This window comes from Bos javanicus, chromosome 13 (assembly GCF_032452875.1).
Source record: "Bos javanicus breed banteng chromosome 13, ARS-OSU_banteng_1.0, whole genome shotgun sequence".
NCBI lineage: Eukaryota > Metazoa > Chordata > Mammalia > Artiodactyla > Bovidae > Bos > Bos javanicus.
This window is the reverse complement of record NC_083880.1, coordinates 15902918-15924259: the sequence shown is the minus strand read 5'-3', so window position 1 is coordinate 15924259 and position 21342 is coordinate 15902918. Positions and strand designations below refer to the sequence as shown.

The window sequence follows — 21342 nt, the reverse complement described above, 5'->3', positions numbered from 1 at the left end:
TCTATTCATGGATAGCGTTTTTTTTTTTTTTTTTTTGCGTCCTTAGTTGACAATTATCAGCTATGTGATTGATTAAACAGTGAGAAACTATTTATGCTAGTAGGCTAGACAACCATTTCACTCCCTCTATATTTTTTAAAGCAAATATTGAAGTTCACTTTTGAGGATAACACCTGAGTGCTGAGACAGTTGCTCTCTTGGGAGAGACCCACATGGCGTGTCCTACGACCCCGTGCAAATAGTGTGTGCGTGGGTAGCTGGTGGTGAGCACTCAATAAGACCATATAGAAAGAACAGGATGAAAGTCTGACATAAATTCTCCCCCTTGTGTAAGGATAAAACTGTATATTATATTCAGATGCAGGCTGAACTGAATCAAGTCTTATTTCTTTGTGGCCCATGATTATCTCTGTAGATACGGCCCTTGGGGTTGCAGTTGTTCATCATCCAAAGGCCATGGAGACTTAATTCCTCCCTAAAATAAGATTGATTCTGAATATGGCTGGTCCTCTGCCCTCCTGTCTTAGACACACATCCTGCCGGCCACGGAGGCAGGCGTGGAGGATGCTGTCCATTCCGTTACCATGACACCAGGCAGTGTTTCCATAACACAGTCTTCCTGCTTTCTGGGCAAGCCGATTTGGACGGTTTTCCCTGCATGATGCTAGTCAGGCTGGAGAGGGCTCAAGGGCCCTTGGGGATTGCTATGCTGAGCTTTGTGTGTGAAAGTTTAACTCCGGCTCAAGCCAGGCTTGTACAGAAGCACAGGCTCAAGATCGAAAGGAGACGATCATGGAGAAAGACACGGGGTTGAACGGAAGGTATTGAATGCATTGACTCTCTCCCTTCTTTCCTCTTCTTTGTGGGGAGGGCTGAGTGTCTCAGCTGCAGGGGTTGCATGTCCATGAGATCCAGGCAGCTGCACAGAGCAGGGTGAGTAAACGAAAGATGAGAAGCAGACAGGGAGCTGATGACTAGACGGCAGGCAATGGCTAACTTCCACAGCTCAAGGTCTGAGGCTTTTCTACCAAAGAACAAAAAAGATTTCAGGAACATAATTTGTTCTTTAATTTTATTACTGTTTCTATTCATTTAATTGGAGGATAATTGCTTTACAGTGTTGTGTTAACACCTGCTGTACAGCCACAGGAATCAGCTATATATATACACATATATCCCCTCTGGCTTGAGCCTCCCTCCCACCCACCCTGATCCCACTTCTCTAGGTCATCACAGGGCACCAAGCTGTCCCACTAGCTATCTGTTTTACACAGGGAGGTATAAGGGGACGTAATCCAAACTCAAGTTTAAGGAGAGCTTTCTGTTTCTTGGCAATGGCAAAACACCGCCATCTGAGGCTTGTCTATGTCACTGAAAAGAGGATTCCTCCTGTCGTAATTGGAGCATGGCGAGGCAGCTTGGAATCTGCATGTGGGCTCAGACCTTACTTAAATCACCAGTTTTATCAGAGTAGCAAGTATCCAAGCAACAAAACTCACTAACTGCATTTACTCAGAACCAGAAACAACATTGCCTTGGGCTGAGAGGGGTCTTCCTGCTGGTGACTCAGCAGACCAAGGGGCATCTGTGAAGACAGGTCACCCCGCGGCCACTTCCACCGCTGCTCTCACGGGCTGTGCTTAGTCGCTCAGTCCTGTCCGACTCTTTGTGACCTCATGGACTGCAGGGCGCCAGGCTCCTCTGTCCATGGGATTCTCCAGGCCAGAATACTGAGTGGGTTGCCATGCCCTCCTCCAGGGGATCTTCCCGACCCAGGGATCAAACCCAGGTCTCCCGCATTGCAGGTGGATTCTTTACCAGCTGAGCCACCAGGGACAGGCACCCCCTTCTCAGGCTGTTTTTGAGGAGCCTCCATACTGTTTTTCGTAGAGGCTATACCATATTGCCACACAACTCTGGGAGTTGGTGATGGACAGGGAGGCCTGGCGTGCTGCGATTCATGGGGTCGCAAAGAGTCGGACACGACTGAGCGACTGATCTGATCTGATACCATATTGCGTTCCCACTGTGTGTGAGCGTCCAAATCCTCCACACCCCTGCCAACACTTGCTTTTTGTTGTGGTGGGGGTTGTTGTTTTGATAATAGCCATCCCAATAGGTGTGAGACAGTCTCTCACTGTGGTTCTGTTTAAGATACTTTTTTAATTTGGATCCTTTTCTAAAGTCTTTAATGAATTTGTTGCGATACTGCTTCTGTTTTATGTTTTGGTTTTTTGGCTGTGAGGCGTTTGGGATCTTATAGCTCCCTGACCAGGGAACAAACCCACACCCCCTGCATCGGAAGGCAAAGTCTTAACCACGGGACCGCCAGGAAGTCCCTGGATTTGCAACCATGTATGATGGACATGTTTTTGTCCTTTTGACATGGTGGCTTATTTCTGTGCCTTCACGATATGTTTTGATAACCTGCAAATCCAATTCAGAAGAAATAGATTGTGAACATTCCCATTTTTCACAATAGTTTTTGAGATAAAATTCAATATCTTGATACCAAAGGGCCAAGTCAGTAACTATTATCAGCAGTAAGTATTCTCCTACTTTCCTGAAAGTCTGAGCCCTCTGTCACCCCACTGCTCACTTCAGGGCCTTCAACGCTGAGATCCTACAAATAAAGAGTTTTGCATTTCAGTCGCCATGTCGCCTTTTATTGATTGAGGAAGGTTTATAAAGCTTAAAGGAAATCAGCCCTGAATATTCACTGGAAGGCCTGATGCTGAAGCTGAAGCTCCAATACTTTGACCATCTGATGAGAAGAGCCAGCCCTTTGGAAAAGACCCTGATGCCAGGAAAAGTTGAAGGCAAGAGGAGAAGGGGGCGACAGACAATGAGATGGTTGGATGGCATCACTGATTCAATGGACACGAGTTTGAGCAAGCTCTGGGAGATGGTGAAGGATAGGAAAGCCTGGCGTGCTGCAGTCCATGGGGTTGCAAAGAGTCAGTCTTAACTTAGCAACTGAGCAACAACAAGAATAAAGCTTAGCGGAGTGCTGGTGGTAATTCATAAAGTCCACCCACTCATTGCACTAAAGACTTCATTTGTGCAAAATAAGTCTTTCTTCCTTGGTTTAGCACGATCTCAATTGCTTTTTAAGGATTGTTGGTGAAACTGGAGAGAAAGTTCCAGTGCCAGATTCCATTTCACTTAAGCAAAGAAAATCAGATTAAAATAATGAATGACACTCCAGGAACTGTGAGGCTTCCTGGGGCAGCGAGTGACTGTCCATAGGTTCTTAGCCTGAGACCCCCTCTGTGGCATAAATAGGGATGCATTTCATCTCAGCTAAGCGTCAGGAAATATGCTTTTAATTATCACTTAAGATGTAACCTGTCAGAGGTCTTAGTAGCACTTGTTTTTAATGAGAATTGATTTTCAGATTGCATTACCCCGAAAGCCAAGGATAATGGAAACCCCTGGTTCTTTCCTGAGACCTTTAGTCACCACATGTTCCTCTGTCGATCTCGCCGGCATCGCCAGCCCCTAGACATCTGATCTGCCCACACGGGGCCCGGGCAGAGGGGCCAGCTTGTTAGCCTTAAAGTGATTCTGATGAATGAGATTCTACAAAGCTGAGCCTGGCTCACGAGTCTTGCTGCAAAGTGAGTGAGCCCCAGGGAAAACTAAAGAGGGGTTGAATTTTTCACTGTGGTCCACAGGCTGGCCTCGCTGATGCAAGATGCTGGGCAGAAATCATGTATTGATGGGGAACTTGTTCATCTGAGTGAGGCCCACCTCTGCATAGACCTTCCCACTGGTATCCTAACCTTTTCTGAAATGGCTGAGCAAGCCCTGAAAGGCACACCAGGAGGATGTGCAGAAAGGCAGCAAGAGGAAGGACGAGATACCTGGTTATCTGGTTCCCAAACCTAAGTCATGCCCATACCATCTACCACCGTCCTGTTTTTCTTGCCATAAACTGGTACTGTCTTTACAATGATTTACTTAATGTTTTCCCTTAAGTTGACTCAGAAAACTTTATGGACTTAATTTGCGAAGAACATCAACATTGAAAACAGATTAGTCTTCCGCGTTTGGCAATAGAACTTTTTCAGCTACAAAAGGATATTATTGCCTGCTGTTGGTTTTCCTTGTGATGGTTGCTTGTGATTTCTTTGTTAACATGGATATTTGAGAGGTGTTAATGGCAGCGTAATGTGATCTAGTTCCTTCTCTTTTTCATTGTCAGAATCAAAAAGATTGGAAGAGAATCGGATGGGGAGTAACTTTCTCACCCTTCAACACTGCATTATTGCTTTATGTGTATAAGACCTAAAAGAATGGTGGCATGTGTCTGTCTGTTTGGGAAACGATGGTAGAATGCATTCATGATTATGTGCAGATCAGGTGGGAAGATGATGCGGAGGGAAACTGGAGGAAGGGCGGAAGAAAGGAGACAAAAAAAAAAGCAAAAGCAAGCAGGCTCTGGCTTCTTTCCACTAATGGAGAAACATAGTAATGAAAAGAAAAATGATCAGATTTAACATCAGTCTTACCCACAGTCTCTCTGTGTTCTTTCACTCAATCCATGTGTATTAACCACCTCCCACATACCGTAAGTCACCGTGCCGTGTACTCTGGAGCCATGAGGACAAAACCCGGTGTCATGCGGGATTCAGTTCCACAGAAAACAGGTGTGTGCAGAGCTGTGGCAGCTACTAGGAAGCCACCTGCCTCAGATTCTGGGGACCAGCAACAGCAACGGGGAGAAGGAGGTCCCTGGCATGTCGCCCTGATGGAGTATTCTAACATCGAGGGGAATAGAAAGTAATCCCAGCCAAACCAGAGCATTTGGGAAAATAGAACGCAATGCCATGGCCGCTTAGGCCTCCTGACTTTCTGGGTCAGTGGGAAGGTATTGTTCCTGCTGCACTGTGGTTTGCTGACTGTAGAAGGGGGAATATCGGTGTTGGACACCAGGTGGCACTGGCCATTAAATTTCCAAAGCTCAGAAGCAGTGATGGCTCAGTCATCTGCAGTGACGTGGATGGACTTAGAAACTGTCATACAGAATGAAATAAGTCAAGAAGACAAAAACAAATTCGTATATTAGCGCATAGAGTCGGACACGACCGAGCGACTGAACTGAACTGAATGGAAACTAAAAAAATGGTATAGATGAACCTATTTGCAAAGCAGAAATAGAGATACAGAGAACAAACAAATGGACAACAACAGGGGAGGGGTGGGATGAACTGGGAGACTGGGATGACACATATTGGTTATTGTTCAGTAGCTCAGTCGTGTCCGACTCTTTGCGACCCCATGAACAGCATCACACCAGGCCTCCCTGTCCATCACCAACTCCTGGAGTTCACCCAAACTCACGTCCATTGAGTCGGTGATGCCATCCATCCATCTCATCCTCTGTCATCCCCTTCTCCTCCTGCCTTCAATCTTTTCCAGCATCAGGTTCTTGTCCAATGAGTCAGCTCTTTGCATCAGGTGGCCAAAGTATTGGAGGTTCAGCTTCAGCATCAGTCCTTCCAATGAACACCCAGGACTGATCTCCTTTAGGATGGACTGGTTGGATCTCCTTGCAGTCCAAGGGACTCTCAAGAGTCTTCTCCAACACCACAACTCAAAAGCTCAATTCTTCAGCGTTCAGTCTTTTGACAACATGTGGTCCACTGGAGAAGGGAATGGCAAACCACTTCAGTATTCTTGCCTTGCGAACGCCATGAACAGTATGAAAAGGCAAAAAGGTACGACACTACAGACACTATGTATAAAATAGATAACTAATGAGAACACAGTGTATAACACAGGGAACTCTACTCAACACTTCGTGGTGATCTACATGGGAAGGACACCCAGAAAAGAGGGAATGTATAGGGAATATATGTGCACATATATTAATAGCTAATTCACGTCACTGAACAGCAGGAACTAACACAGTATTGTAAAGCAACTGTACTCCAATTTAAAAAAGAAAAAGTTGAACTTAGGGCTCACCAAAAGTTTTGCTGAACAGCCTGCCCAGTGTGATTCCCGCAGATGTCTCCTGGGTGGGTATTAGTGGCTCCCGTTGGGCTCATCCTGCCCTTCAGGTGACTCTCTCTGAGCCAGGCTTGCTGACCGTGGTGTCTGAGCAGGTGGCCACCAGCCTGGTTCTACTCTTCCTGGGCTGGACCAAGGTAAGAATTCGGGGGACATTCCTGGCAGTTCTGTGGGGGTGCTGTTCACAGGAGTGGCGAGGTCAGGAGCCAGGGTCAGGTTTCGGTCTGGCCAACTCTAGGCTGTTCAAGAACTGATGATAGTTGTCCAACCTGCCTCTCACACCTGAGCCATTTCTCTGGTCCTCCAGGGGAACAGAACCTGGCCCTCTGCTTGCATCTTAAAACAGCTTTGGCCAAACACTTATTGGGCAGAAAATAAACCTCAGCAGAGTCCCCTTGAGGCTGGGAGGATTTTACAGATTCATGACTTAGCTCTGTGATCTCCACTTGAAAAACTGAGAGTTGATTTCAAGCAACTGTCCCCAAAGTGTCCCTCCTCCCTTGGCCATATATAATTGTGTGTATGTGCTCAGTCATGTCCAATTATTTGCGACCCCATGAACTGTAGCCTGTAGCCAGGCTCCTCTGTCCATGGGGATTCTCCAGGCAAGGACACTGGAGTGGGTTGCCATGCCCTCCTCCAGGGGATCTTCCCAACCCAGGAATCAAACCGGAGTCTCCTGCATTCCAGGCTGACTCTTTACCATCTGAGCTACCAGGGAAGCCCATATAATTGTCAACCATATGCTAATAATGATTTTTCCTTCATGTTTCCCAATAGTGAGGAAACACAAGTGGGTCTCCAGTGTTCAGGAGCTGCCCAAACTAAGTTCACAGCTCTGCGGGAAAAGCCAGGTCACCTTGATGCTCATTTCCTGGCTCTTGACCAAGGCTTGCTTAGAGTTCTGACCACTTCCTAAGGTACTCCCCCAGGTGACTCAGTACTAGAGTCCAGTGCAAGAAACGAAGAAGACGAGGGTTTGATCCCTGGGGTGGGAAGATCCCTGGAGGAGGAAATGGCAACCCACTCCAATATTCTTACTTGGGAAACTCCATGGGCAAAGGAGACTGGGGGGCTACAGTCCATGGGGTTGTAGAGTCAGATATGACTGAGCATGTACGCATCCCTCTTAACAAACAGGGTCAAACCTTAACAGTGTAGTCAGCTTGTAGAACTCTTAAAACACTAATTGCCGCACTAGTGGTATCCATCCAAGGTTAAGGAAATCTAGTGGATCCTGTGTCTAAGACCTGCCTAAAGGTTTTCTAGTTTTTGTGGACAAGACAGGAACCCAAGCTTCCTCATTCTTTCCTGAAGACTTTCTTCCCATGGTTAGTTGCCTAGAATGTTGTCTGATTACCTTTTCATTAATGGCATGGATCTAGGAATGTTGACACCAAGTTATAACAACATGCAATAGACTCAATTGTGTCTGCACAGATTTCCAGTGCTGAAGCCCTCACCTCCAGCCTTTGAGGTAAAAAAGGATTTCATGTCATGAGGCTGGAGTCTTGATTTAATTGGATTAACGCCCTAAAAAGGGTGACACCAGAGAGCTCTCTCTCGCTCTCTGTCCTTCATATGAAGACATAGCAAGGAGGTTGCAGTCTGCAAGCCAGAAAGTGGGTGTTCACTAGGGTCCAAATTGGCCAGCACCTAGATCTGGGAGCCCCAGCCTCCAGAACTGTGAGAAATAAGTGCCTGCTGGTTAAGCCCCTTAGTCTACTGTAGTTTGTAATGATGGCCAGAGCTGTCAAAGACACCATACAACAAAATCAGGAAGTCTCAGGGCTGCATATGAGAAATAAGCAGGGGTTTCGTGGAGGCATTACAACTATAAGAACAGGGACTTCCCTGGTGGCTCAGGGGTAAAGAATCCCACTCCAATATTCTTACCTGGGAAATCTCATGGACAGAGGAGCCTGGCAGGCCACAGTCCATGGGGTCTCAAAAGAATTGGACACAACTCAGTGACTAAATCACCAGCACCATAAGAACAAAACCGAGACAGATGTTCAGTGTCGTTGCTTATATGATAGAAAGGGTGAGGTCAGGGCAAGTTCAGCGCAGGTAGCAGGGGTCCTATCCATTCCACTCTTGTCAGTTACAGCGTCAGAGGGGATTGGTTTCAGCCGCCGATTAGCAGACAAAGGGTCAGCTCAGTCCTGTTAACCGCACTCTTGTTTTCTCCGGCTGGCAGGAGTCGCCTTTTGAACAATGTGTGGGGATAAAGTGTCTGCCCTAGAATTCAGGGCAGGAGTGCAGTATTCACTCTCATCCTTGGAGAGGCACCTTCTAACTCTCTGGCATATAGTCCAGGGCATTGCACACTTTTTACTCCCAGCAGAGCAGAAAGATAGAAACATGATGAGATTTCCCACATACCCTGCAAAGCCCAAGAGTCTCATGGCAACCAGGCAGGCTCATGGCATCAGAAGCCAAGTAAACAGGAAAAAAAAGATCACTTAGGAGACAGCTGGCCACTCCCTGTGTGTGTGTTAGTCCCTCAGTCATGTCCAACTCTTTGCGACCCCATGAACTGTAGCCTGCCAGGCTCCTCTGTCCATGGGATTCTCCAGTCAAGAACACTGAAGTGGATTGCCATTCCCTTCTCCAGAGGATCTTCCCGACCTAGGGATTGAACCCTGGTCTCCTGAATCACAGGCAGATTTTTTACCATATGAGCTACAGAGAAGTCCTAACTGTCCTAAGGCCACTTCTTGGGTAAACCCAAGTCTTTCTTGTCTTATTTATAAAAACTAGTGTCAGAACCAGTATTCTAACTTTGTTGTCATTGTTCAGTCACTAAGTCGTGTCTGACATTTTGCAACCCCATGAACTGCAGCATGCCAGGCTCCCATGTCCTTCATCATCTCCCAGAGTTTGCTCAAATTCATGTTTATTGAGTCAGTGATGATATTCTAACCATTTCATCCTCTGTCGTCCCCTTGTCCTCCCGCCCTCAATCTTTCCCAGCATCTGGGTCTTTTCCGATGAGTTGGTGCTTTGCATCAGGTGGCCAAAATATCGGAGCTTCAGCATCATAATTTCAAGGGGGGTTGCTTTGTAGAAAAATCCAGTTTCTTGGCTATCTATTGGATATGTAACTATCTTTTTTGAATATTTAGTATATGCCGCCTACAGCCCCAGATTCTCTCTGTGCATCAGCTCCTTGACTCTTCTCAACCACTGGGAGGCAGTCACTAAAATCTCCATTTTACCCAGGAGGAAACTTTAGAGGATCTTTGTGGATCTTCCTGAGGCCACGTGGTCAGTTACAGCCCAGAGGTCTTTTTGTGTGCACTGATTGCTCTTCTCAATTTGTCACCTCGTCTTTCTTGAGGGTCATAGAGACATTCATAGGAGAGGGACAGGATCCCTCCCACACTTTGTCACAACCAAAAAAATCCAATAATACAGGACTATGGAGACCCAATCCTTTTTCTCAATTTTGGCTAAAGAGCCTGAATCTTACTTCAGATAATACACTTTCCTGTTGTTTACTGGCATGGCTTACCTAAAGTGTCAGAAGAAGTGTTTTATTCCTTCTAGATAAACTCCTGGGAAAAAAATCTCTTTTGAAAGTATTTTCTCCTTAAAGGACCCCAAAAAGATTTTAAAAATCAAAAAGAAATGGATCCTTTGTGGTCTTATTTTCCAAGGTATTCTCTCTTCTTTTCTTTTTTTAACAGTGAATGTGTATTATTTTGCAATCAGATAACAGTTGTGCTTTGTTTGTAATTGAAAATGGAGGACTTCCAGCCCAAAGGCCAATGGGAACACAGAGGGGCAATTTGCACTATGTCCTCTCAAATCTCTCCCCCATCCCATTCCTCCTCTTGGAGAACTTGTATCATGGAATGTTCCTTTCGATGCTCTTCCAGTGAGGAAGTTAATGCAATGTCTCCCAAAGAACAAAGCACTTTTACATGCATTATCTATTGCCAGCTACCCACAAGTGAAGCAAAGTCCTTCTCAACAGTTGGCAACTTTAATAAAAGACTAGAAAGCTGAATATATTTGCATTTATTTTATTTTGTTTATGGGCCATATCATGCAGCATGTAGGATCTTAGTTCCCTGACTAGGAATCTAACTCATGCCCTCTGCACTGGAAGCTCGGAGTCTTAACCACTGGACAACCAGGGATGTCCCTTGCAATAATTTTAGAAGTAATTTTGGAGTGTTCTACTACTTATCTCACAAACCCACCTCAACCTAGTAACTTCCTCCTTCTTTGAAAAAAAAAATGATGTAAAATTGTTGAAGCAATGGTATGAACAGTGGTCCATTTTGATTACTTTGAATTACAATAAATTCTGGTCATTTTAAAAAGGTTTCTGTCTTCAGGGTTTACCTTCTTGCCGTGAGAGAGGCCAGTAAGTGTCCTGGGTGTGTAGATGGGAAAAGGAGGTGATGGACACAGCGCCTGCCTTGCGTCAACACAGTCCATCCTGCGATCAGTCACATGCTCCCTGGAGTGTGTCAACCTGAGCATGTCTTCAGGTAGGAAATTAAATATATGTGTGTATACATTTAATTTATATATATGCTGTATGGCTTATGTATAAACACTTTTGTGACATGAAACATGGGAGCAGATATAAAGGATGCATGTGGTGAATAGCAGGAGGAGAAGAAGAAGAGGTAGAAGAAGGAGGAAGAGGGAAGAAAAAAGGAGGGAAGAGAGAGGAATCAGTTGACCACATCCCATCCTACAGAGAAGCTAGGTATTTCTTTTTATAATTAAAACCAACATATTTTAGGCTCTGTATTCCATTTGTGCTTTTTCTCTTTGCTTCCTTCTTTTCAAGAATCTTTTCGTTGGTACCCAACCCTCTTGTTGGTACCGAAGGCTCCTGTCCTGAGGGACCTGGGCTACCTTTTCACCTGCAGATATTTGCCAGTGATTGGCTGAGCTAAACCCTGAGTCACAGACATCTAGGAGCCTGTGAGCCCCCGGGCCTCACCCCGTCCCCAGCTGGCTGTGCCGCTAACCAGGATCCAGCGCATCCTGGCGCCCGTCTGGGACGTCCCACAGTCGTGGCCTGGCCTTGATGCCCAGCCGGCCTCCCCTCTTTGGAGCCCCACAGGGTTTTGTTCTTCAGGTTGGAAAGTAAACCACTCAAGGCTGGTTTTTTTTTAATTGTGGTAAAGTACAGAGAACGTAACATTTACCATTTGGTTTGTATGTTATTCTTTTAACGTAGTTAGAGTCTCTTAGCCAACATTATTGAAAAGTTTTACATCCATGTCCACAAATGTTTTGTCTACAATTCTCTCATTGGGCAATTTGTCAGGTTTTTCTATCAATGTTGTGCTCACTATTTTTTTTTTAATTGCAGCAAAAACGACGCAGCACTTTGGGTAACGATATTTGGTGAGGGGTCATCAGTTGTAACAAGTGTCCCGCTCTGCTGGGGGCGCTGATTGTGGGGGAGGCGATGGTATAGGGGGCAGCAAGTCTGTGGGGAATCCCCGAACCTTCTCTCCACTTGGCTGTGAACCTAAAATTGCTCTAAGTCTAGCCTATTAAAAAAACACATGACATGAAATTGGCCACCTTAGTCACCTTTAAGTGTGCAGTTCCGCGCCGTTGAATACAGGTCAGTGTTGTGATGCCTATCTCCAGGGCTTTCTGTACACACTAGGACACTCTGGACGCATTAAACAGCAGTCCCCGCCCCTCTTCCCCTTTCCCAGACCCCGGTAATCACCAAGCTACTTTCTCTTCCTATGATTTTATTTTCCATACGTCATATAAGTGGACTCTACAGTATTTGTCTTCTCGTGGCTGTTTTATTTCACTCGGCCTAAGGTCCTCAATGGCAACCCACTCCAGTACTCTTACCTGGAAAATGCCATGGACGGAGGAGCTGGGTAGGCTGCAGTCCATGGGGTTGCTAAGAGTCAGATACGACTGAGCGACTTCCCTTTCACTTTTCACTTTCATGCACTGGAGAAGGAAATGGCAGCCCACTCCAGTGTTCTTGCCTGGAGAGTCCCAGGGACGGGGGAGCCTCGAGGGCTGCCGTCTATGAGTCGCACAGAGTCGGACATGACTGAAGCGACTTAGCAGCAGCAGCAGCAGGGTTCTCAAGGTTCATCCCTGTTGCAGCCAGTATCAGGATGTCCTTTTCAAAGGCTGAATCTTATTCTAGGAAATGGGCGGGCCACTCATCCATTCATCCATCAATGAACACTCTGGTGGCTGCCATCTCTGGTTTATTGTAAATAATGCTTTAGAGTACTAATATCTCTTGAAGTCTCTGTTTTGATCACTTTTTAGCACAAATTTTACTTTTCAGCAAATTTCAATTATATGATACAATGTTATCAACTATAGTCACCATTTTACACATTAGATCCTCAGACTTTATTCATCTTATAGCTGAAAATTTGTACCTTTACCAAACTTTCCCAATTTCCTGCCTCTGGCCCCCAGCTACCTCTGTCCCTGGCAACCACTTTTCTACTTTCTGTTTCTATGAAAACTTTTTTTTCGATTCCACATGTAAATAATACCATGCAGTATTTGTCTTTCTTTGCCTGGCTCATTTCACTTAGCTCTCCAGGTTTGACCATGTTGTTGCAAATACAAGATTTCCTTCTTGTTCAGGGCAGAAGAATAATCCTGTGTGTGTGTGTGTGTGTGTGTGTGTGTGAGTACCACATTTTCTTTATCTACTCACCCCTACAAACCCGGAAGTGGGATTTCTGGATAACTTGGTAGTTCTTCTACATTTGCCCATTTTTAAATGTATAATTCAGTGGTATTAGGTACAGTCACCTCGTTGTGCATGGATACTGAAGATTTGGGGATCAAGCACACAAGTACTGGTTTTACCCAGCAGGGCGGCCGCCCCATCTCCAGGCCTAGAAAAAGAACCCTGGGGTGTTTCTTAGGCGGGCTTGTCACTGGCCTCCCTTCCAGCCTCTGGTCACCCACTGTGGTTCCAGCGCAGCCCTTCTGGACTCCGGCCCTTCTGCTCCCCCTCCAGTGGGGTCCCTCCCGGCCATGCGCTCTCCCCACACCCCCACCAGCCCCGCAGACCCCATTTGTCACTAGACCAGCGCTGAGCAGCCTGACCTGAGCACAGTCAGCCTCTCGCTGCCCCTCTGGAAGTGCAGAAAGCCCCTCCCTGGACCCCCAGCAGCCTGCCTCGCCCATCCCTCCGGCTGTCTGCTCTCCCTGTGATGCTAAAGTTTCCGGGCCAGGCGGGGAGCAGGCGGGGGTGGGGAAAGTGCCCGGGGTTTATCAGGGTTCATCTGACTGTCTCACAGCAGGCGCCGCGCTGCCAGCATCCGTGCGACTTGGGTTTCAACCGTTTGCTCCGCTGGACACCTCGCCGCCCCCTCGTCTCCGCGCATAATAAGCCTCATTCTTTCCACAGCAGCGGCCCCCGGGACCTCCCGCGCGGGGACCCCGGCTCTGCGGGACCTGCTCGCCGCTCTTCTCGCCTTTCTGCAGTCAGTTCAGCGGAAACCCGAGCCGTCGGGCAGGGGAGCCCAGCCTGGCTCCTGCCGGGGGTGAGAACGCCGCCGGGCCTCCCAGACTCTGTGGCCAAGGGCGGGTCGGCGGGTCTCAGCTTCCACCGTGACCCCAGAAGCAAGAAAGAACAGGCTCCCCTCTCTTGACCTTGCAGAGAGGGCTTGGGAACCTTTAGTCTAAATGTGAAAGTCCCACGGAGGAAAGGAGTTGCAGAGCTGGTGGGAAAACACAATTCTAAGTATTTTTCTTTGTTTGTTTTTTTTCTTTGATATTTTTATTTATTCAATTTATTTTTAGCCAGTTATGACATTAGCAAGGAGATCAAACCAGTCCGTCCTAAAGGAAATCAACCCTGAATATTCACTGAAAGGACTGATGCTGAAGCTGAAGCTCCAATAGTTGGGCCACCTGATGTGAAGATCCAACTCATTGGAAAAGGCCCTGATGCTGGGAAGGATTGAAGGCGGGAGGAGAAGGGGGCAACAGAGGATGAGATGGTTGGATGGCATCAGTGAGTCAGTGGACATGAGTTTGAGCAAGCTCTGGGAGGTAGTGAAGGACAGGGAAGCTTGGCGTGCTGCAGTTCATGGGGTGGCAGAGTCGGAGATGACTTAGCGACTGAACAACAACTTAACATTGTAGATAAAAGAGAATACAACAAAAGGGTCTGTAAGTACAATTTGACATTCAAAATCCTTAATATCCATTATTTATCAGTCTCTTCAATGCCCCCCCTCCCCCCCCCCACCCACAGCAGGGGTTTGTCATACTGGCGCATCTTGGCTCAATATTAACTCCGACTAATAAACAGTAACTGCTGTTAACCAGAAAAATGAAAGACTTTTCATAATATAAAAATTGGATTTTGTGATTCAAAACTTATATTGTCTCCTTTGAGCATCAGTAGTTATATTTGATACTTTTTTTTTCTCTAGAATTAAGCACTGCTCCCTCAAAGGGACCGGCAGTTGGGAGCAGACCAGGGTAGGGAGGGTCATTTAAGGACCCGTCCTGGATGAATCAGGGTGAAATCAGAGCACCAGGCACTCAGGCTTGACTGGAGTTTGACACTTGCACGTGACTGCAAGCGGCCTTCTGCTTTGAAGAGCTTTAGTAAAACATTAACCTAGAAGTGAGCTTCTTTTTTTTGGAGAGGGGGAGGGAAACAGATTTCATATTTTAGCTTTCCTATTTGATCACGTGCTCAGAAGTGCCCTTGACTCCAAAGATGTTAAACATGAAGGTGTTGTGATCTGTAGGCTTATTCTGTACAGGCTATTGATCCACTTGGTTTTTAATTGCATGTATGTTAGACAGCTTTCTATGTGAATATACATGACATAATACATCACTTGTTTCATTAATAACAGCTGTAAACTGAGGTATTAATTAATATGCCCTTGGTGGCTGTTTTCTTTTTTTAGGTCTTTTTTTTTTCCCCAATGTGGACCATTTTAAAAGTCTGTATTGAATTTCTTACAGTATTGCTTGTTTTATGTTTTGGTTTTTGGCCTCGAGGCATGTGGGATCTTAGCTTCCCAACCAGGGATTGAACCCGTACCCCCTGCACTGAAAAGCAAAGTCTCAAGCCACTGAAAGTCCTCTGATGGTCCTTTGCTGCTGCTGCTACTGCTAAGTTGCTTCAGTCGTGTCCGACTCTGCGCAACCCCATAGATGGCAGCCCACCAGGCTCCCCCGTCCGTGGGATTCTCCAGGCAAGAACACTGGAGTGGGTTGCCATTTCCTTCTCCAATGCATGAAAGTGAAAAGTGAAAGTGAAGTCGCTCAGTTGCGTCCGACTCTTCGCGACCCCATGGACTGCAGCCTACCAGGCTCCTCCATCCATGATGGTTCTTTAGTAGAATCTAAAGAAAAGATGGCCAGTTCTTAGTATCTATTGTTATTAGTAACAATAGATATTGTTACTAATAATCTATTGTACTATGCATTATCTATTGTTACTAATTATCTATTGTTATTAGTAACAATATATTGTTACTAATTATCTATTGTTTCTTAGTATCTTTATTGTTATTAGAAAGCGGTAACATCCTGTACATGCAACTTCGAATTTCTGTGAATGCTGCTGCTGCTGCTAAGTCGCATTACTCGTGTCCAACTCTGTGCAACCCTATAGACGGCAGCTCACCAGGCTCCCCCGTCCCTGGGATTCTCCAGGCAAGAACACTGGAGTGGGTTGCCATTTCCTTAAATTCATAAAAGTAAAATGAAAGAAAAATCTAGCTGTTGTGACCTGTCAAGAGGCTTTTGGTTCTCTAATGAGTGGCAAGTTGCAGCCACACTTCTCCAGCCTTTCCCCACTCGTCCTCCGGACTCTAGGACGGAGTTGCCCGTAGCAGAAACAGCTATGGGTGACGATGGGCACGGGCAAGCGGATCAGGCAGTGGTGATAGGACCTAAATGCCCTCATGGGTCTCAGGCCGTGTGGTGGGGGTGGGGGGGAGTAACCCAGGCAACGGGCAGAGAGGCAAGAGGGGGCGAGGTGGAAAGAGAAGCCAGCGCTTGCCAGCAGGACCTGCGGAGAGCCTCATCCAATTGTGCATGGCCCACGTGATCCGCCCGATGAAGGATGTGCACGTGAGGTTGGGCAGGGACCTGGGAGACTTCCTTCCCAGGTCTTTGACCTCCGGGCGGGGGGAGTACTCCCAGCAGAGCACCTCCCACAGTCCGCTTCTCCAGCCACAGACTCTGATCTGAGTCTGTGTCGGCTCTTTGGTTTCTTCCTCTCTGCGTGTCAGCCTTGCTTATCGCCTCTGTGGGCATGCCGCTGAGTGTCTGACAGAGAAAAGGGAGGTTCCCGGTGCTTCCACCGCCTCAGCCTGAGTCTCTCTCCACCAGGTGCGGCCAGAGGCTCATTAATCACGTCAAGGGCTGCATTGTCTGCGCCTCTCCCAAGGAAGACGAGTGACATTTAACAGCCACCAGATGTATACACGAGTCCTGTCTCCATTTCTGTCAATTTAAGTGGCTGGGGGGTGGGGTGGGACCCCCTCTCCAGAGGGCTCTCCTCGCCCCAACTCCCCAGATGTGTGTCTATGACCTTCGCACAGAGGGCAATTTGTTTCAGGGAGCTACTTGACTGCGAGATATTTTCTAAGATGTCGTTTCTAAAGAACAGAGAGAAAGATGAACTTGGAGCAACCCTGTATCTCCAGCCCATATAATTCCCAGCCCACTTCAAGCCCAGACCGGCGGCAAAAGCCGTGAAAAGCCCTTTCCATGAAAGGGACACCGGCTTTTAGAGAGAAAAAGCAACCTTGAAACCAGTGCGTTCAGAGACATGTAGAAGAGCCCCCCTTCCCCAGCCTTACTTCTTGCCCTGTGATGCTCAGCCGATACACACAGGTGGGATCCTGCTCCCGTGGTCCAGCGTCCTGGCCGTCTGTGGAAGCTGCTCCTGATTGGTCCAGAGCATCTCAGGATCATGAGAAGAGCAGAGTTCCTGCATCCAGACTAAGCCCAGATATCAGCGCTGTGATGAGGGCTGGTCAGGCCATCTCCCTGAAATTTTAGTTCCTTTACACAATTTATTTCCTTGCCTTTATAATGTTTTTATTATGAATGTTATTGTATAAAATACTCCTAGACGTTTCCCCCTTCTTTCCTCACCTGTTCTGTACAACCCAGATCGAATGCCAGCCCCTCTTCTACCCAGGTGTCTTCTTTTTAAAACCCCTTCCCACCCGCATTTTTTCCCTGAATCTTTTAAGGGCAGACTGCTGCCTGTGTTTGTAACTAATTACATACAAAGTTATCTCTAGGGCAGGCTAGGGAGGGCCCTCTGTCCCCTCCATATGGTTAGCACCCACTTCCATGAGTCCAACGAATGAATAAGTGAATGTACTTGCTTTGAAGCATTTTCTCTTCTGGGAAATTTTCAGGAACAATTTAAAGTGTTATTGTCTTTCAATAATATACACAATTTTATCCTATATTTTCATCACAAGGTCTTAAAGTCTTATTAAATTTTCTAGGCCAGGCCAATGAAGAGAGCAAAAGGATAAATAGTTACTTCCAACTTAGGAGAACGTTTAGTTTATAGAATATTCCTAGAATCCAGCCTTTTCCAAAAGCAAATACACTTTAGGTTGGAGCTGAGCCTTCAGACACACTGCTTCTGCTTTCCCCTGGAAAGTTTGTTTCCTTTATAACATTCCATAACAGGTAGATGGGTTATGTTATCTTCAGGAGGAAGGATCCTAGCGCCTGAGAAGACTCTGGGCAGGAAATGTCCCAGATGGAGCAGTGTGTGTCTACCATACAGACATTTATTCACACCCAAGTTATCTGCAATGCTGTATTTTCTACATCACCCCATACATTTCAAACAAAGTGTATTCATTTCAAAAAATCATACACATTTAGGATGCATTTTGTACTTATACTACAATGAAGTGACTTAATTGATGCATTGATAAACTTAGGACCTGCGATTTTCATCTTTTTATATGTAGACATTCCCAGTGAGCAATCAGGACATGGAGTCTTCTCTTACACAAACACAGCTGTTGTTTTGAAAAAATAATATGGTTAACAGAGAATTTTCAGGAAGAACTCTGTGTCAATAAAAATAAATGTTGAATTGGTCTAGGAAATGTACCAAAGACACACACACACACACACACACGCACACATGAACACACATAGACCTTTCCACCTTTATTTGCAACAATCAAAATTTTAAAATATTGTGCCAGAACTTCTTCCCATCCTTCCAAATCTCAAATCTCTCTAATATATATACAGACACTTTGAATTTGGCTTCCTTGATGGCCCAGTTGGTAAAGAATCTGCCTGCAATGCAGATGTGGGTTCAATCTCTGGGTTGGGAAGCTCCCTTGGAGGAGGAAATGGCAACCCACTCAAGTATTCTTGCCTGGGAAATCCCATGGACGGAGGAGCCTGGTGAGCTACAGTCCATCATGTTGAAAAGAGTCAGATAAGACTTAGTGACTAAACCACCAACCACTTTGAACATGGAAAGTTTGTTTTTACTCCTGAATTTGAGCTGATGCCAGAATAACAGAAGGGAAGTGTTCTCAATTTCCACGTCAGGTCAGATGCTGAGACCAAGAAGTGAGACTGTGAAGGGGGAGTGGGGACTATAAAGGACCAGTATGGGGACTTGCCTTGTGGTCCTGGGGTTAGGACTCTGCACGTCCACTGCAGGGCCACTGCAAAGGGTCTGATTGCTGGTCAGAGAAAGCCACATGGCTTAGCCAAAAAACAGAAAAAAAAATTAAAAAGGACCAGTATGACCTTGGGGAACATCCACAGCTTGGTAGGAGGAAAGACAAGTAGCAAAGGAGACTAGGAAGAAATTCTAATCAGCTAAGAGAAACAATGGGATCTAACATTTTAAAAAAGAGGAAGAGGTCGACATGGTCACATGGTAGAGTCTGGAGATACCCATCACAGGAACTGGACATCAGAAGCAGTAACGTGACGTGTAAGACAAGGTTTAATGAATGTGGTGAAGACAGAAGCTAAATTTGATGACAAGCAACAGACTGCTGCTGCTGCTGCTAAGTCGCTTCAGTCGTGTCCGAATCTGTGCGACCCCAGAGATGGCAGCCCACCAGGCTCCGCCGTCCCTGGGATTCTCCAGGCAAGAACACTGGAGTGGGTTGCCATTTCCTTCTCCGATGCATGAAAGTGAAAAGTGAAAGGGAACTCCAGGAGGTGTAAAAACGAGGGTTCAGGACTTCCCAGTGGTCCAGTGGTTAAGAACTCGTCTTCCAACACAGGGGTACAGGTTGGATCCCTGGTCGGAGGGCTAAGATCCCACACGCCTCGTGGCCAAAAAACCAAAACACAAAACAGAAGTAATATTGTAACAAATCAAAAAAAAATCTTAATAAAAGAGGATTCAAACACTGACCTCTAGCACAAGCTTGACAGTGAAATAAGAGACCAGCAGGAAGCCTCGCGGAGCCCGGCCAATGACAAGCACTGGAGGAGACTTCTGGAAGGGTGCCCAAGAGGGAAGAGCCTCTGGGAGTAAGAGTCTAGAGATTCTAGAAAGACAAGGAGTCACTGAGACAAGTGCGCGGAGGGAGCGAGAAGAATGGAGCCCAGAAGAAGGCGGACCATTACATGGGGAGATGGAGATGTGATGAGACACAGCAATAACGGAGGGAGCGCCCGCTACAGTTTCCTTGGCATAAAAGGGGGCAAATTTCTGTGGAGAACTGTGGAGTGAGGAAGTCTAGAAAGCTGAAGCAGAACACAGGCGCCATGGAGGCCGATGCGCTTCAAGGAAAACAGACTAAGTTTTGCTAAAGGCCAGCAGGAACCAGCTGGTTGAAGGGACCTATGGCAGAACTCTGTGATTTCCCGGTGCATTGATACCTGGGGCCACAAGTGAAGGATGCGGGGCTGGAGACAGACCCAGCCTGGGTGCAGGGAGAGAGGAGTCTGCAGGTTCACCCAGCATCATCCACCATGGGGTCTCAGTAACCCCCGAATCTACAGGGCACCGGTCAAAACTGACTGAAACTGAACGGAGTATGAAGATGACTTCAGGTCATAAGCTGTCCCCAGCTGCTTAACATTACAGAAAAGATATTTCCTGTGGGAGCCTCTGAATATGCACTTCTTCCTTGCAGCTGAATACACTCCATCTTTGGAATGTTTTCCCCACCTCCTTCCTCCCTTCACAACTGGGCCTCTGCAGAGTTCTCTGGCAGGATTTCCAAGCCGTCAGAAGATAAAGATTATGGGATCTGAGCATGTTACCTTGTTCAGTCCCTTCATTAGAGACGAAGCCGGAGCCAAAGCCGGGAGAGGTTGATTTCATGCGCTTGAGATAAGGAGTTGGCTGGTTTTCTGTTTAACACAGCCTCCCAGTGATGTCTCACTCCTTCGGTAGGTCTGCTCTGGTTCTGATTCAGAATCTAACATCTAAGCAAGATCTGGCAGGACCTCAGGAACTGGAGGTAGCAATGCCAGAACCACAATCGACAAATGCCCTGAGCCAGTGTTAGAAGTACTGAGCAAGGTGATGGGCAATTTGGGCAGGCGAATGACCCAAGAAGGCGATAAAAGGGTTGGGATGCCCACACCCCTGGAAGGTAAGGGACTGACGCTTAAGGCACTTCTCTATGAATTTGACTGTTTTATAAAAGGTCAGAGATGGCTGATATACATTGGCTGTTCCATATAGCAGGTTGCCGTTTCCACATGATTCTTCCAGCGTCAAGTCACTTGCTTGATTTACATATATTTCTATGGAATTCAGAAATTCTTACAAACAGTGTGGTTAGAATCAACAAGTTTTATTCTCTCTAGTCATTTCCCCTCAAAACAAATACACCAGGGTGTTGTTTGTTTTTAGATGTTATAATTTTACAAATTTTTTGTGGAAGGAAAATGCTTCTTGAAGGTGAACTAGCTCGTGCCCTACTTGTTATTTCAAACTGAACAGAATAAATATTTAAAGTCACAATTCTAAGTGTTTGCTTAGCTGTGTTATTTTATTTGCTGTTTACTTTAGTTGGATCGTGCATGAATGGTTCCAAGAGTCCTGTGGATTTAGTAATAACATTGTTTGTATACATTCAGGGCAGTTTGAAGGAAAGAAAAGGAATTCGCATCTTAAATGAGTCAGCGTCTCAGTCAGCTCAGGTTGCTCTATCAAGAACACCATAGGGGCTTCCCTAGTGGTTGAAGATCCACCTGCCAATGCAGGTGACACGGTCTGATCCCTGAGCTGGGAAGATCCCACATGCCTCAGAGCAACGAAGCCCATGCACCGCAACTACTGAGCCTGTGCTCTAGAGCTCCCAAGCTGCAGCTACTGAAGCCCACATG

At 46.4% G+C, this 21342-nt stretch overlaps 1 long non-coding RNA gene across 3 annotated transcripts; it reads left to right on the top strand.

Moving 5' to 3' along the window:
- Window positions 1-734: 734 nt before the first annotated feature.
- LOC133258973 (uncharacterized) lies at window positions 735-20977 on the top strand. 3 transcript variants are annotated; one of them, XR_009740218.1, is made up of 4 exons: window positions 748-821; window positions 4208-5723; window positions 10368-10523; window positions 10619-20977. It is a non-coding gene; the product is annotated as an uncharacterized LOC133258973 (long non-coding RNA). The 3 variants fall into 3 exon arrangements; XR_009740217.1 differs by having other exon boundaries at window positions 4208-6155; XR_009740216.1 differs by lacking the exon at window positions 4208-5723 and having other exon boundaries at window positions 735-821.
- The last annotated feature ends 365 nt before the right edge of the window (window positions 20978-21342 follow it).